Consider the following 16,590-nt stretch of genomic DNA (forward strand, 5'->3'; position numbering starts at 1 on the left):
GTCTCTATTCTTTGTTGTTGTATTTGTTTCTAAGGATCTCATCACACTGAGGTCCATATGGCGGGCAATAGTGGGGGATTCGCCATGCAGTGTGGTAAATCCAGCGAGCAGCAGGGAAAACTATTGCCCTGTGCCCTGCATCACCCGCATCTCCCCTTACATTATCCCACGGGGAGGGGAAGTGTCGCCACCCGGCTTCCCCTCGTTCTTCTCAATGAGCACACAGGAAACTTCCCGTGTTTTCTGGGAAGAAGGCTGCTTCTTCTATGCAGCCCCTCAGAAGTAGCCTTATGTCATATGATGGGCTCCATCGGGCTCTATCAAGAAAGCATCCTGGTAGAATCCTAGGACGCTTCCTGAAGCCCATGTGATGAAGTGATAAGATTGTAATATGATTGTATTTTTATGGCCATAATGTAAATTATGCATTTTATGACTGTAAGCCCACTTAGGAGCCTTTGTGGGCTTTAGATAGAATATGCTTTAAAATACTTTTTATACATAAGCAAAATAATGTTCCTGCTGGTTCCAAATTTTCTAATTAGTCGGGCATCATTTGTACTGCCAGCTTCCATCCGGGTAAAGAAATGTCTGCAAACACACACATGTTTGCAATACTTCATAAATATGTATTCATTCTATTTTGATACCATCTTTTATTACAAACTTTTTAAAGGTATATTTATTTTGCCATGGATCAATATTTGTTAACTATTCTGTTGCTCTGTAAAGCTGAAGTATCTTTGCTTACAGTAAATTTGATATTCTGGCTTTATTTTTAAGCCAGGATTGACAATACTTTTGTGATGATGGTAACAATTTAAAGTGGACACTGAACTTAGCGGGTTCCCATTTCAGTGAGAGTGAAACCCAATATTTTAAGATTAAAGGCAGCACTCAGTAAGTCAGGAACACTGGCACTATAATAATCTCAGAGAAACCCACAGAGGCAGGCCTATCCATTTAGCATAAGTCTCTGCTTTAGCCAAGCGAGGCATATTACTTTCAACGTTTCACAAAAGCATCCTCCCTCCCATTTCTATCATAATAAATATATCACCCAAAAGGAGCTTAGTGACAGCTGCAAAAGTGAGCTTTTAAAAAGTTTTATGTCCACTAATCCCCTTATTACATAACAATCATGAATTGAGAGCCACACAAGAAAGGAATAACACAAGATGAGAGAAGAGGGGAGGCAGATCTCAAGATCCAAAAGGTTATCACCACAAAATTATATGAACAACATTTAGAGCTTTGGAAAGTTGACCTACAACTATTTCAACTTTTCTTTGCAGTCCAAAGAAGTAATTTTTCCAAGTCTGGTAGTGTTATATTTGTCCATGAACCAAGAACCTGGGACAGTATTCTGGTTCAGTTTTCAGTGTTGCACTACAAATCCCATCAGCCTCAGTCAGTATAACTGTGATCCATATCTAACTGATAATAATCTCCAACTTCATTAATAAACTAGGGAGGGGAAAAACCTCTGAGTTTGTGATTACATCAGTAAATTAAAATCCATTAATTTGACCTTTCCCTGGGCTAAACAAAGCCAGCAGCTTTGGAACAAAAAGACAACAGGAAACAGGCTCCCCATCCAATCTGAAGTAAATGGCAAGTCTGCAAAGATATAAATGGAAGCATACACCACATTCTGTCCCATCATTCATAATTAAATGATATGGACTTCAGACTTCAGACTTTCGAAGTGACAGCTTACAGTCTGGTTCATATTCTTTATCTCTCACTTTTATGCACTGTTGTACAAATCATTGTTACTGTCATTAAGAAATATTAATCCATTTTAGACTACTATACCTATTCTTTCCTTCCTAGAGAAATAGTTCCCTGTTTTCAAAAGAAATGTTGTATTATTATCTGTTATCTCTATAGTTAAGCCTTGTTAAGTAACATATGTTTTTTTAAAAAGAAAACAATCCCATAAACTCAAAGTCTGACAATGAGGAATTTTGAAAGAAGGAAGGAAATAGCAGAGGTGAGTTCTTGGGAGCCAAAGGTAAAATGGAATGGATATGCAAATTGCAATTAAACAGCAAAAGTGCAGTCTTAAACATCTATCCAAATATACTACATATGGTAAAAAATAAGTGTGGAAACATTATTTAAAAAATCAGCTCCAGAAACCTGGATCAGCTTGTCCATGGGAAGGACTGCTCTTGCCATACCCTTCCCTGAGGAGACGGTGAAAGGTGAGAACGTAGTCCATCCTGGGAGAACCTGAAAAGAAGTACCAATCTGCACTACTCTCTCCACTGTAGGTCCTCTTCTGGGCTTCCTGAATGGCAGTGGTGATGGCAACAAGGGGTAGTTGGTCATCCCTCTCCATGAAATAACCTTCAACTTCTCCATGGGTCACACCAAAATCATAATTTTGCCCACTAGTCTGCACTCAATTTATACATGAGGTTGACTTATATCTATATATATAAAAGGGTAATGAAATTTCGGCCTAGGACAAAACAACAAAACTACACATCCCAGAAACACTAAACTTGGCAGCACAACCCCTCATCCATGCCTCTACGTTCATACAACAAAAAGCTCCAGCTACTCCAGAAAACGGCCAGGCTTTGAAACTGCAAGGCTATTCACTGCTATTCCACCTGGCCAACAAAGGATTCCCATAAGCCACAGCAACGCGTGGCCGGGCAAAGCTAGTGTGAGTATATATAATATAAGTACCACTGGGGTTTTCAACATTATTTAAATATAAAGGAGGAAATTAAAAACCATGGTGCATGAACCCTGGAAAAGGGGGACATGGGAGAAATAAACCCCACTCCTCCAGATTCAGCTGTGAGAAGTTGCGGGGGGGGGGGGGACTAAGACTGGTCAGGCAGATTGGACCATCGAGATTCCAATGACAGACCAGATATCAGACTCGAAATGCGCCAATTTTGTATTTATATGTATATTTTATCAATGTTTAATGTATTTAATTTTAATTGATTCAATTGTCTGTAATATTTTTATATTGTGTTTTATTGTAAGCCGCCTGAGTCCCCTATGGGTGAGAAGGGCAGGATATAAGTATTGCAACAAATAAATAAATAAATAAATAAATAAAGAATTTGAGTCTCCTTAGGAATTATTGACTAGAAAATTACAAAATGAGAAAGGGCAGACACACTAATATTAGTACAGTTATTATAGTTGAGTCCCCCAGGAATAACAAAGGCTGTGTGACATTTATACTGTGCACATTGATTTGGGAGCAGGCTACATTGAACTTTTAAATCCACTGTGTGTTTGTAAGAGTCTTAATATGAGATGATTAGATGTTTATGGATGAGAAAAATGGTTTGTTTTTCACTGACTATTCTATGCCTTGTAATTAATTGTCTACATCTCAAACTTATTAAATACACATTTTTTACATTTTCTTTTGCGATTCAGTGTGTGAACTGGTATCTTCTAACATATCTCCACAGATTTGTTTTTAAAGTAGTGTAGTCAAGAAATGGATGTGAAAGGAGACAATACAGGCATCTTTGTACTCACTAGATAGGGTCTTAACGTATTTTATTATTTGCTTCACATTTTAATTTTATTTTTGTTTTCTGTTTTGAAATATTTCACTTGTTCTTTTTCCACTCTTTTGATGGTGCTCAGATTGTTTCATGCTTCATTTAGTTGTTATGATGGATGCTATTTGAATGCAATTCATTATGTACTGTGTATTTTCATTTATAAAGCATGTACTTGCAGGTTTTTAGGGCTGATGTCACACACACCTGCAAGTACAGTAGAGTCTTACTTATCCAACACTCGCTTATCCAACGTTCTGGATTATCCAACGCATTTTTGTAGTCAATGTTTTCAATACATTGTGATATTTTGGTGCTAAATCGTAAATACAGTAATTACTACATAGCATTAGAGGCTCAGTGTGTTAAAGCGCTGAGCTGCTGAACTTGCAGACTGAAAGGTCCCAGGTTCAAATCCGGGGAGCGCAGTGAGTGCCCGCTATTAGCTCCAGCTTCTGCCAACTTAGCAGTTCGAAAACATGCAAATGTGAGTAGATCAATAGGTACCGCTCCAGTGGGAAGGTAACGACGTTCCAAGCAGTCATGCCGGCCACATGACCTTGGAGGTGTCGGCTCTTCGGCTTAGAAATGGAGATGAGCACCAACCCCCGGATTCGGTCACTTAATGTCAGGGGAAACCTTAATTATTGTGTATTGAACTACTTTTTCTGTTAAATTTGTTGTATAACATGATGTTTTTTGCTTAATTTGTAAAATCATAACCTAATTTGATGTTTAATAGGCTTTTCCTTAATTCCTCCTTATTATCCAACATATTCGCTTATCCAACATTCTGCCGGCCCGTTTATGTTGGATAAGTGGGACTCTACTGTAGTTCAGTAGTGTTACTAGGGTTGGTATAATATACTGTGGTCCTTCATATTATCACCCTCTTGGATCTCCTTCCATACTAGACCATACCACAATATTGCAGCTAAAAATAATCAGAAAATTTGACAAAATCAGTGACTATGGACCTTGTCACATATACCACTGGAATCAGCCAGTCTCGCTGCATTTTGGCAGTGCCTGCTCATGGGGACATGGCAACCTGTTGCCCCACGTCCCGCTCCGTCCCAGCTTCCCCTCATCACATGGGGAAGGAAGGAGAGCCAGGAAGGTTGCCTAAAATGCCTTAATAATAATAATAATAATAAAACTTTATTTATACCCCGCCACCATCTCCCCAATGGGGACTCGGGGCGGCTAACATGGGGCCATGCCCTTAGCCCTGAAGCTCTGTGCGGATGGCAGCCCCTTGCCCCTGGTGAGAGAAGGCCCCCCTCACACACACACACCTCCACACACACACAGGCTCCTTCCTCCATGGCACTGACCCTTCTATGTCTCCTTCTTTTTCACAGCATCAGCTTGCCTAAGCCCCTCCATCTCTGCTTCAGGCATCACTCCCTGGAGGAGGAGAAGCCTGCTGGCTTCGTTGTTGTCCAAGCCTCCCATAGACATTGCCTAGCAATGGTAGCCAGCGCAGGGAGGCCACTCCTCCAGGACTTTGGAGGTCACCTGCAGACTTGGCTGCCCACCCCAGTCTCTCTGGAGGGCAAGGCAGATAGATGACTCTCTCATCTCTGGACCCGGGGCCCCAGCACGAAGGGAAGCTGCCACCACCACCATGGGGCTGCCCCCCCCCACCCTGTTTTGAAGGGTAATTGAGAACTGACACTTCATACTCCTGGTACACTGGCTTCCTCTTGTCTCTCTCCACTCACTGCTGTTGTCTCCACTCCAAAATGACAGTCCCATAAGCCTGCCCAGGGCGTGGGGACCTGTCATCACACGTCCAACACCATCTTGGCTTCCCCCTGCCAAGCCTCAATAAACTACTGTGCACCACCAGCTTTTTTTTTTGGCAGCTGCAGGGTTTTGTTTTTTTCAGTTCAGCCATGGAACCACCCTCAAAGTACTTGTAATGGGTATAATGAGAGCTGTTGGGTTCTGTGGCCGAACCTGAAAAACCCCATCGCTGCCAGCCAAAAGAAGCCCATGTGAAGAGGTCATATGGGAAAAAAAAACCCAGCAGCAATAAAAACACCAGTACATATTTGTAGCACATGCAGACAAAACCACATGATTCAAAGAATCATTGTAATTGGGTAATAACGACTGTGCATGTGTATTAGAGCATCCAAAAAGCATACTAGAATAGAGTTTTAGCCATGGAGGTAGGTATACTGATACACTACATATAAACTGGGGTTGCAGATTTTTTTATGGCAATATCTAACTACAGGGATATTTTAGAAAAATAACACATTTCTTCTGAAACACTGCAAAAATTTTATAGACAGTCGTTTTAGTGTCACTTCCCTTGATGGTGTCACTCAGTGCAGTCAGCACTCTCTCCCTTAGTGATGCCATTGAAATCATCAAAATTAATAATGAATGAACCTCCTATTAAGTTGAGTACTCTCTACATAAAAACACTTCTGAAGTCCCTGTGATAGTGGACCCTAATCTAAATTGAGATCATACTGTGGAGAAAGGGTGGGAAACAAACCTCATCAGAAACCTCAAAATAGATTTTCCCATACAGCAACCCAAATCTTATTTGTCATAGAAAGTAAGTTATTTTATCCTGTCCAGAACAGTTCCTTAGGCAAAGTAATCTAAAAGTGATTTTCATGAAGAGGAAATGTGTTTGGGGCAGGGAGTGATAAAAATACAAAAATAGTTTGAATGTAACACCTACTTTCACACAGAAGGTTTACTTTATTAAAAACATATATTAGAGAATTCCATGGCCGTTGTCTGGTCCATTAACCATGACAAGCTAATTGGAACTTTCACATATAGAGTGCAGCTTGGGGAAAAGTTACCTTTTTAATTAAAACTTCAATTGGCTTGGGACAATTTTGGTTCAAAAAAGTAACTTTTCAGAGCTCTGGTACAGAAGCAATATACCTCTAGACAGCAATTGCTGGGGAGGCAAATAACAAGTGAAATACTCTGGTGGGACACAGACTGCTGAAGTAGATCTACCTTTTGTTGTGATCCAGCAAAGCCTTTATGTTCAAATTCAAAATGCTGCACAAAAGATTGGATGCATTCAGTTACTTATCTCTCACCAGCTGTACCTCTGGTAGCTTGGCAGATCTCCAGTGTGGGAACTTCTGACAGCCATCTGTATCCACGTGTTGGACACTGAGAACTTAATCCGCTCTATTATTGTCTTTTCACAGTTGTAGCTTGGACCTTTTTCTTTTATCAAGGTCTTTCTTGTGAAATAATATGGATTTCAAAAAATCAATGAATTGGTCATACTGTTTTAATATACTGGTATGATCATTTTTGACAAAAAAAATCCACTAAAGGAGCCAGACAGATAAAACAAACAAAATATATAAAAAAAGAAATGAGTTAAGTACAATGGATGCACTAAATCGAAAATCCAAAAATGTGGAAATGGATTTGTGCTCCATATTTGCAGACACTCTCCTCAAAAGGTTTTTGCTCAATATTTATTCACATGATCATTTATAGGAACAGGAAACCAGCCAGTCATCAGTGTAGATTTGTAAGCAGCATTGCAGATGTTGTAAGAAATTGATCGTTGCTCACTGGAAAATGCTAACAATAGTAGTAATTAACACCCCCCCCCCAAAAAAATCATATTGCTTTAAAGGAAAAGTGGAGAGGGGTACAAGGATACTTCATTTAACAGTTTCTGTCAAAGAAGGTCCATTTTACACAATCGTTTTGATTCAAATCCAGCTCCCTCCTTTTTTTTTTTTTTTTTTTGTCTTTTGTCTGACTGAAAGTTGTTTTAGGGAGTTGACACCGGGAGGATAGTGAAGGAGAAACACAGACGTTCAATGTTGCCCCGAAGCAGCATTTCTGAAATAAAGTTTGGTCTAGAAAAGAATGGTGGTCCTACTATAGCTGTTTGGGCTTACATACAACAGGCAAGGTAAACTGCTACCTCCAGGATCAATTACTGAATCTCTGTGAAGAGTATGGAGGAAAGCAGACTGGCCTGCCTAACCAGTTACCCTGGCATGTTGTAAAGAGCATTAATATAAATGCTTCACTACCAAAATGAAAAACATAAAAATGGAACTGTTGAAAGAAAGAAAAATCATCCTGGGTGTCATACCCCAGCCACCTTTGTTTTCTGAACCTGATTCAGAAATGAACTTTGACCAGGATGAAGCTTATTCTGACCTTTTGCCTAGTCCACAGAGCTCCTTTCAGTTACAGCTGCCAGCTGTTGATAGTTCAGATGCTTCCTTAATTGGGAGAGATAATGGAGATGTGACTCCCGTGGCTGAACCAGATGTCCAGAGTTCCCCAGAGAACGTGCACTTCAACCGAAGGGAGTTTCTGCATTCAGAAAAACAAGGGATTTGAAGGAGTAACTACGTGGCATCGCGAGGGGATTGTGGATAAGAAGATTCCCTTGGGAACTTTTGGGGAGTTTGGTTTCCCTTCATTGGGATCTGATCTTCGTTCCATAAAAGTGTCTTGCACTGCAAACATTTTGCGGTGTCAACGTAGCAAATACCTAAGAACAGTTCACCGACTTTAGCTCCTGGTGTTTATCCAGCCAAGTTTCCTGTTCCTGGAGGCTAAGCCGAGCCGTGACTCCCAAGTAGAACCAGAGTAAATCCTCTCTCTTGCCTTGTTCCTGAATCAAGTTTGATCTTCACTTTGTCTCATTCCTGCCTTGATTTCCACGACCTTGTAGTGATTTTGGACCTTGTTTTTCAGCCTTGTTTCCTTGTTGTTCTCCGCTCAAACCTTCCAACAGTTTGAGCGTGTTTCGATTTTTGGACATTTCTCTTCATCTTTTTGGACTTATTCATACCTTTTCACAAAGGACTATTTCCCCACTCATCCTTTCCACTTATGCATTCCTGAATTTATATTTGCTTTAATAAAGATATTATATGATTATTGGTCTCTGTCTAGTTTCCAGTGCTGACGCTGCCTTGGGGTGCAACACTGGGATGCTTTCAAGTTGCCTGTAGAAGATTAAAATGATTACTAACAAGAGACATCTAAATCTGGAGGGTTTCATTTCACGTGAGCATGTTAGTTTTGAACAAAACTTTGCTGAAACATGTTGAACTGCTGTTCTGTTTTATGATGTAGGAACCTACCCCATTCTTCCCCACATTATGTATACCTCTGGCATCAAAGTATCTGTTAAAGAAATAAAGCTCAGGAAAACATCTACTTCAATAAACTGAGGCATAGCAGTAATATTCTCACATTTCTGAGCAAATGATATGCTGTTCCTTAATTCTTAGCATATACCTGTCCATGCACTAATTTGTAATAGGGTTTTGCGTGGTGACTTGAGACACCTGTTTTAAAATATAGAACAGAACTGAAAACATTAAAGTCTGATTACTCTTGATGTTGTCATATTCACATAATAATCACATACGATGGTGTACACAGGGAATTTCAAAAAGATGAATTTGATTAGAAATCACTTTATCTCTGCAACCTAATCACCCATAAATGAATCTCTTACCAGTCAAAAAGGTGAGGCACTGAATTTCAAATATTTACCATTAGATGTCTTTCAGCACACAAACAGCCCCTAGTCTTGGTCATTTGCAAGATGGCAACCTTGCCACATAAGACCTAAAGAAGTTTTACCATTTGGGAAGGAGCTTCATTAGATTTATGGCTGGCTCAAAATGCTTATTAAAACTTGATAATTCATTAAACCTTTTGCAACCTTTTTGTGTAATTGTAACATCCTGCTATTGTGAAATACTGGCATATTGCTTTGAAATTGGGTCCATATGGAAGGAACACACCACCTAAAAGAAGAAATTCTTTTATGATCTTCAAAACTTTTCTGTAAAGGAATCCACTAATGGTTATAAGCAAAAGAGAGGTTGTTGCAAAATTCGATTAAGGGCAACAATGCACAAAATGTAGCTCTAGAGCAGAACCTCCTATCAAAAGTATTTTTTCTGCAGGGACTGTTCTTTGGTGAAAAAAAGTTAAATCTTCCTTCAGTGCTGGTAGGCAGAGTGGCAGAAATCAAGTATGATGGAGCATTATAACTGGCAGATTTAGGGGCCAATTTTATGCTTGCGAAATACTCTGGTAGGCACATAGAATACCCAAGAATGCCCATTTCCAAACTTGGAAGTAGCCAGAAATCTATTGTGAATACTGGTTTTTAAAAAGTTAAAACCCAATAGTGGCAATTTACCATTTAAATAAGTTACAGGGCCATCTGCGCTGTTTAACACATTAAAAATAACTATTTCTGAGTGTCTTCTGGATACTTCCAGGCTTGGGTAGGGCATTTCAGAATAGTTCATGTATTACTCATGGACACCGCAAAACAGAAAATTGACCCTTAAACCTGTTGCAATTGCCCATACTTGATTTGCATCTACAAAATATACCAGTATGACATATCACTCAAGAACAATTTTTTATCACTGAAAATGATAAAAATATAATAATTCTGTGATATTTTTCTTCTGTCATGCTGCCTGCCAATACGAAAAAGCTTGTACTGCTGCTATAGCTATATACTAATAACAAAAACCATATTGACTGCAAATAATCTGACAATATCTAGATGTAAATGTTAAAGAGGCAGACATAGATCAGAAGCCTCCAGAATTCTGCTATTAATTACTTTTTCTTCCTGGAGAACAATGGCCACCTATTGATACATCTGTTGTAACAGTCAGGTGTGTTATGAATGAAACCATCTCAAAACGGAACCAGGCAACTCAGTAAAATCCCTCATGCATTTTTACAACTATATAATAATCAACCATGTTGAAAGCTGTACTATGATTAAGTGCTTTAGGATGCGGATAGATGGGTAGACAAAACAAGTAAACGTAAAAAGGTCATTTATAACCTTCACAGCCAGAGTCGATACTCTCCAGAGTTTTTGCAACTCAGTATGAAACTCATAATGAATTCAGGTTATTTTAATAGAGCGTTACGCCTAGATTTATGCATTGCCCACAGTAGCTATATTAGGAATGGGTGGGAAAGACATGGGAGAGCAGTATTTGGAACTTGGATGTGTCCAGAACATTGCTGCTGAAAGCAGTCCAAGTTTCTTCCTCAACAACTCATTCATATAGTTGATACTCAGTGTATGTAATTGCTTTAACAGAACTTCATGTTGCCACTCACTGTTATTACTGTTCCTGTTATTACTGCTTCCCAGTTCTTCATAATTTTCTAACTCCAAACTTTCCAATTGTATTTTGGGGGGAGGGGATCACTTTGGAAAAAGGAACCTCTTTCATGTACAATAACCTGTTTCAGTACAAAATCATAAACTACTTTAACAGATATGCAAAAGCTAGTTACATCTACCCTTTCACCATGGCTAAGAAAACTTTCTTTCTCTCAGATATATTTAATTATAATTCAATTGCTCACACCAGTTACCATTGACAAATCCCTTCTCGCACATTTTTAAAAATTGCATAGGGTCAATGTGTTATGGGGACATGGAGACTGCACTTTGTCCCTGTGTTCAACATTCATGTGTTGGCCTAGATGGAGGTCACAACACACTATCTACATAACTGGTTCATGTTTACATGCTAGATGTATAAACATAAATCTTGACAAAAATTAATGGACTATGATTAAGTTGTAAGAGCCTATGATAAAAGCTGTGTGCAGATATGTGTGAAGATTTCCATACAAGTAGAATTATTTCTTACTCATTTATTATTTTCAATGGCCACATTTCATTTCATATTTGAGCGAGAGAGAAAAGAAAAGCAGCCTATACATTCAGAAGTAAAAATAAAACTGCACATACAAAGACTCTGAATGTGTAGATCATGAGAAATGATGTATGTGCTTATGTGCCTTCAAGCCACCTGTTGACTTACAACAATCCCATGAATTTTGCTGGGCTTTCTTACACAAGAAATACTCACAACTGGTTTTGCCAACTCCTTACTTACTCTGAAATACAGTTTGATCTCAAAGAAATGTAAAACTTATATATGTCAAGACACAATGCAGAGAAACAATGGTTTCCCAATGTTTTGTGGAGAAACTGCAAGTTGCTTCTGGTGTGAGATAACTGGCTGTCTGCAAAAACGTTGTTCAGGAGATGCCCGAATATTTTTGATGTTTTTACCATCCTTGTGGGAGGCTTCTCTCATGTCCCCACATGGAGCTGGAGCTGATAGAAGGAGCTTATCCGTGCTCTCCTCAGGTTGGATTCGAACCAGCCACTTTCAGGTAACCAACCCAACCTTCAAGTCATCAGTCCTGCCGGCACAAGGGTTTAACCCAGACAAGAACACTAAACTGAGGCTGTTGTATTTTGATGGTAAATATTATAATGCTCAATAAAGTGGACGGAAGTAGGAAAATTTTTAACTCATGTTAGTATAGAAAGGCTTTACAGCTGGTCTAAATCCAAGCAATGTCTAGATCCAAGCCTGCCTAAATCCACCAAACTTGTTCTATCCTATTCCTTTATATTACATTCTGAGATCAACACTTTAGCTCTATGTGCTTAAAATCCAATTTAAAACTACAGGAGGATCAAAGGTGGCTTGGGAATTGAGGGAGAGTATGTTTCGATGAACATCCATCCTGAACCATCCCTGTTTCAGAAGAGAACAATTTTCCTGTTCATTCTAGCTTTTTAAAACCTTCCAAGCAGAAACAAGTTTTTCACAAAAAACTTTCAAAGAGTATTTGCTTCCAATCACATCAGTACAAAACAGTTTGCATAGAGCAGATACTTCAAACCAGGCAATTATCAGTGCTATCTATTGATTATGTAAAATTGTTTGCTATTCTCATTCCAGGTGAACAGCAAGTCCTTGTAGACCTGTACAAGGTCTAATCAGTTCTGTAACAAGTAATCACTGCTTACTGCTGGTTTTCTATTGTAGCACCAGCAGGCGATTAATGAAACTATTTTGCAAGCTTCTTAAAAATAGAGACACCATCTCAAGACTTAGTTTCCACAACTGCATAGGAGAGTCAATGTACCCAACGAAAGGTATGCCCTGGTATTTAATTATGAGTGCAATCTATTCTAGCACAGCATGCACCGAGAATGCCTGTTGCCAAACCTTTCTTTCCGCCTTTAAAAAAAAGCACAGCCCAAATCTGGTATATAAAAGAAAGTCTTCCATCTACCCATTCTATAGATCTACCTTGCTATCCATGTATTAAATATATCATACACCTTTATGTGAAAGCAAAATGCAATTTTCCTTTCCTTCAAGTATTCATTTTTGTCTAGACAACAAACTCTGAAAGAGAGGCTCAGTGGCATCTTAAAGAGGCTTTTTAGAACAATAATCATCTGTTAATGATTCAGCACAAGAAATCAGGAGACTGACAGAATTCAAGTACGTGCTCCAAAAAAGTTTAAAATGCACATTTCTTTTAGAGAACTTCATTACATTTCTTACTTTCTCTAGCACAGGGACAAAGATGCAAGTTAATATAATGATACCCATGCCTGCACAACTACATGACATTTGTTTGGATATGAATCCTGACACTATGGGCACCATCTATTTATTATCTGCATAGATTCATTGACTTTCATGACTTGTATCTGTTTTAGAAAATTAATAACTATTTTGTGAAGGCTGTGGGTGAAATCTAGTCATAAGTCTAGAAATCAGTGAAAAGAACAACAGACTACAATACTTTAGCTTGTTGACCTCCAGGAGAACCTTAGAACTGATTAGAAAAGAGGGTCTCTAAATTACCAAATTACCATGGATTGTGCTGGCTGGGGATTCTGTGATTGATACTGAGAGCTCTTCCTTAAAATAGTTTGTGCCAGGGAGTGTAGATTCTAAAGTGACATATCTTAACACACCTTCTCAAGAAAATGCCATAGAATTTCCCCCAGCATTTTCATAATGCTAACATGGGCTACAGGCACAGTGTGCTGCATTGTACTGGACAGCAGGGGAAGGAGGACTCAAGAATGGGCTTATCAGACAGTGAGTAATGGAACACCTGCTGCCACCTATAGTCTCTCCAAATCCATGCTATACAGTTTCACCATTCACAGCACTGAGGCGTAATTAATGCTTGAAGGCCAAATATGGAGCTGTCTATCAACCACCCAGTGACTGAACAAAATGTCCCATGTAGCTGATGGTGCTGTGATATTCAGAAAATGCAAGAAACATGGTTGGAACCTCATCCCTAAGCAAAGCTTTTAGCAATTCATGCTGTGACATTATTCCTGTTTTCTATGAACTGCTTTCATTGTAATAATGCAGCATATACTGGGTCAATATGGCTCTTGAGATTACACAATCCACCCCACCCACCCCCTTTCCCATTCCTCATCATGTCCTGTTGAATTTATTGCAGGCATGAAACTAAGAACCTGCAGCTGAAACACAAAACATAATGGCAGATGAAAGTGCTTCAAGGCATCCAGACACCACCCTTCCTAGCTAATACCAACATGATCAGCTGCCAGTATCTGAGACTGTAATAGTTACTGTCCACCTACTCAGATAATAGTTTGCACAGGTGCAAGGTCTCTGGTGCTCCTGCACAATCCCTGTGGATACAACAGGAGTGCTTCTCATCTGTCAGGCACAGAATGATTATTTCTGTTCCAGGAACTCTTTTGCTCTCCTGTCTTCAGCATTTGAGTTCAAGACATGTACAGATGGCTTACAAGTAACAGTGATGGAGATATTGGGAAGCTTTACAAATCATATTAAGAAAAGTGTTCAGTTGCATCTATTAAAACTTTGATAAGCATGATAGTGACCAAGGGGGGCATGCAAACTATAATTACTTTCTAGGCCGGCTGTCACCATTTACACATGTTTGTCTCAACAGTTGTTTAATATGTTGCTATATGATAGTGATCTACATCCACATAAAAGCTGCAGCATTACTTATTCCAAAAAGGTGGCAGGAGAGAAATGCTCCCTGAATACATTTAGCAAGCTGTTTCTTCCAGAGTTTGGAAATGTTCTTTGTTTAGATAAGTCCTAGCACTTCCAATGACCATTCTTAGGCCCAAGAAATAATGTTTCCGAGCTGTGGGAACATATGGTTGTGTGAACACAGTAACCATGATGTGCTCAAAAACTATTCCTGGCAGCAGTGTTTGAGCAGAATGGAAACAGGAGATACTATTGCTTCCATGGTCTACTTGTGAGTTTCATGGAAGCATCTGACAAGGAACCAGTGAATAGATAGATGAGACCTTTCGTATGATCCAACAGTTCTTGCAATTCTTGTAATATGATTTTGGATAAGGAGAGATAGCAGAGTCCCTGGAGCCCATACTTCTGAAGGGTCTGGGCTTCTGGGGTCCAGAATCAGTGAAAAAGTAAATGGTACATCACAAAATAAATGTATCTCAAGAGACCAGAATGGCTGCAATATATGTTGGTAAATTTCAGAATATCCAAGGCTTCTATAACTGCCAACATTTATGAATATGATTTACATGTGACAAACCACAACATACACCCTGAGACCAGGACTATTAAGCCCCACAGTGAATAGTAACATCTGGTTTGTTATGGGGAGGAGAGGCCCAGTCATGCATCTTACCATGGGCCCTGTGCCAACTCTCAACAGCCCTAATGTGATTAGCACAACCCTATGCGATCAAAGTTTAATCTTTTACTGAGGTGACATGGAAGCGAAACCATGAATAAGTTGGGGCATCCTAGCCACATTATTGTTATTTCTATGATGGTAGACATAAAAGCACCAGCTCTTTCTTAAAATTACTGGAATATTGGAAACGAGGTAAGTATTTTTCCTGGTGAATTTCCAATATAATCTTAAGCATGAAGTCAAACAGAGCTCCTTGGGACTTAACTCTATTAAGTGTGCTTAGGATTGTAGACGTATGTACTTCAGTCACAAATTCTGGCTAATTTAAAACATGTGGTCTGGTTACTTGTTTCAAGTGCTTATAAGAGGTCCAGCTTTTCATCTTAGTTGACTAGTTCTCCAGTGAGCAATAGTATTAGTTTTAGAAAAGTGAGCAAGTACCGTACTATAAGCAACACTGTTTTAGAAATCTGGTCATACCATCCTATGCAGTTGATCTTAGTTACAAACAAAGCACCTTTTAATTACTATACGTTTATATGATATAGTGCCTGTAAAAACTGAAAGAAATCACAAAGCTTCAATTACATCTCCTCCTGTATGTGTCTCTCTCTCTGTGTATACATAACCTACATACAAATATTTAATGGTTCACACGGCAAAATTAATCCAAGACTTTCCATGTTTTTTCAAACCTTGAGAACTTGCTAAATTTCTGTTCATTTATTTATAGCTGCTATCAGAGTGTTTCATCTGCAAATCACTTACATGCTCACAGATTTGCTTTATTCTCTTTTCAAGTTTTTTCTCTGTAAGTAGCTCACTGATAAGTAATGTATATGATGTCCCAAATTTATTTACTCAGCTTTGAGTTTTTATGTATTGTTCTCATTTAAAGAAACAGAAATGCTATATAAATGCTCCCATTTGCTTCAATGGGGCTTGAATGGGAGAGAGAAGTATGACTTTAACAGATCCTACCTCTATCCAGAAAGAATTAAGATTTGTTTGTTTTAAATTAAAGTAGCATTTCTAATCTATTAAATGTGTAAGTAACAAAAATACTACTTATAAAAGCACCTATTAAAGTGCCAAAAATTGGAGTGCCTCCCTTTTAAAAGCAGCTTGTTGGTATGAGAGAAATTGCTCATGTATCATTTATCTTTAAGTTTATAAAGACATACTGTTTTGCTACTTTGGTTTCAAACATGACATGTCATATGTTGCAAGTCCAACAGAATTTATACAGCTTACATTCTATTCCAAAGTTTTTTTTTTCAACCAGCTGCCATCATTCATTCTTATTGGGGTATTGTAACATTGGGTGACAGCTTTTAAAAAATCATGTCTTTGAAGCACAGTGCAAGAATGATTTGTTGCTTTCCAAAATTGAATTTTCCTCACTTTAAATTGACCAAGGACAATATTAATGATACCATTATGGGCAATTGTGTGTACGTGTGTGAACACATATACAGTGTTACCG

At 38.8% G+C, this 16,590-nt stretch overlaps 1 protein-coding gene across 1 annotated transcript in view; it reads right to left on the bottom strand.

The window, feature by feature from the left end:
• Positions 1-16,590, bottom strand: part of col25a1 (collagen type XXV alpha 1 chain) — a 378,768-nt gene that overhangs the window by 202,118 nt on the left and 160,060 nt on the right. The gene's annotated exons all lie outside the window — the stretch shown is intronic.

This window comes from Anolis carolinensis, chromosome 5 (assembly GCF_035594765.1).
Source record: "Anolis carolinensis isolate JA03-04 chromosome 5, rAnoCar3.1.pri, whole genome shotgun sequence".
NCBI classification, from domain to species: domain Eukaryota; kingdom Metazoa; phylum Chordata; class Lepidosauria; order Squamata; family Dactyloidae; genus Anolis; species Anolis carolinensis.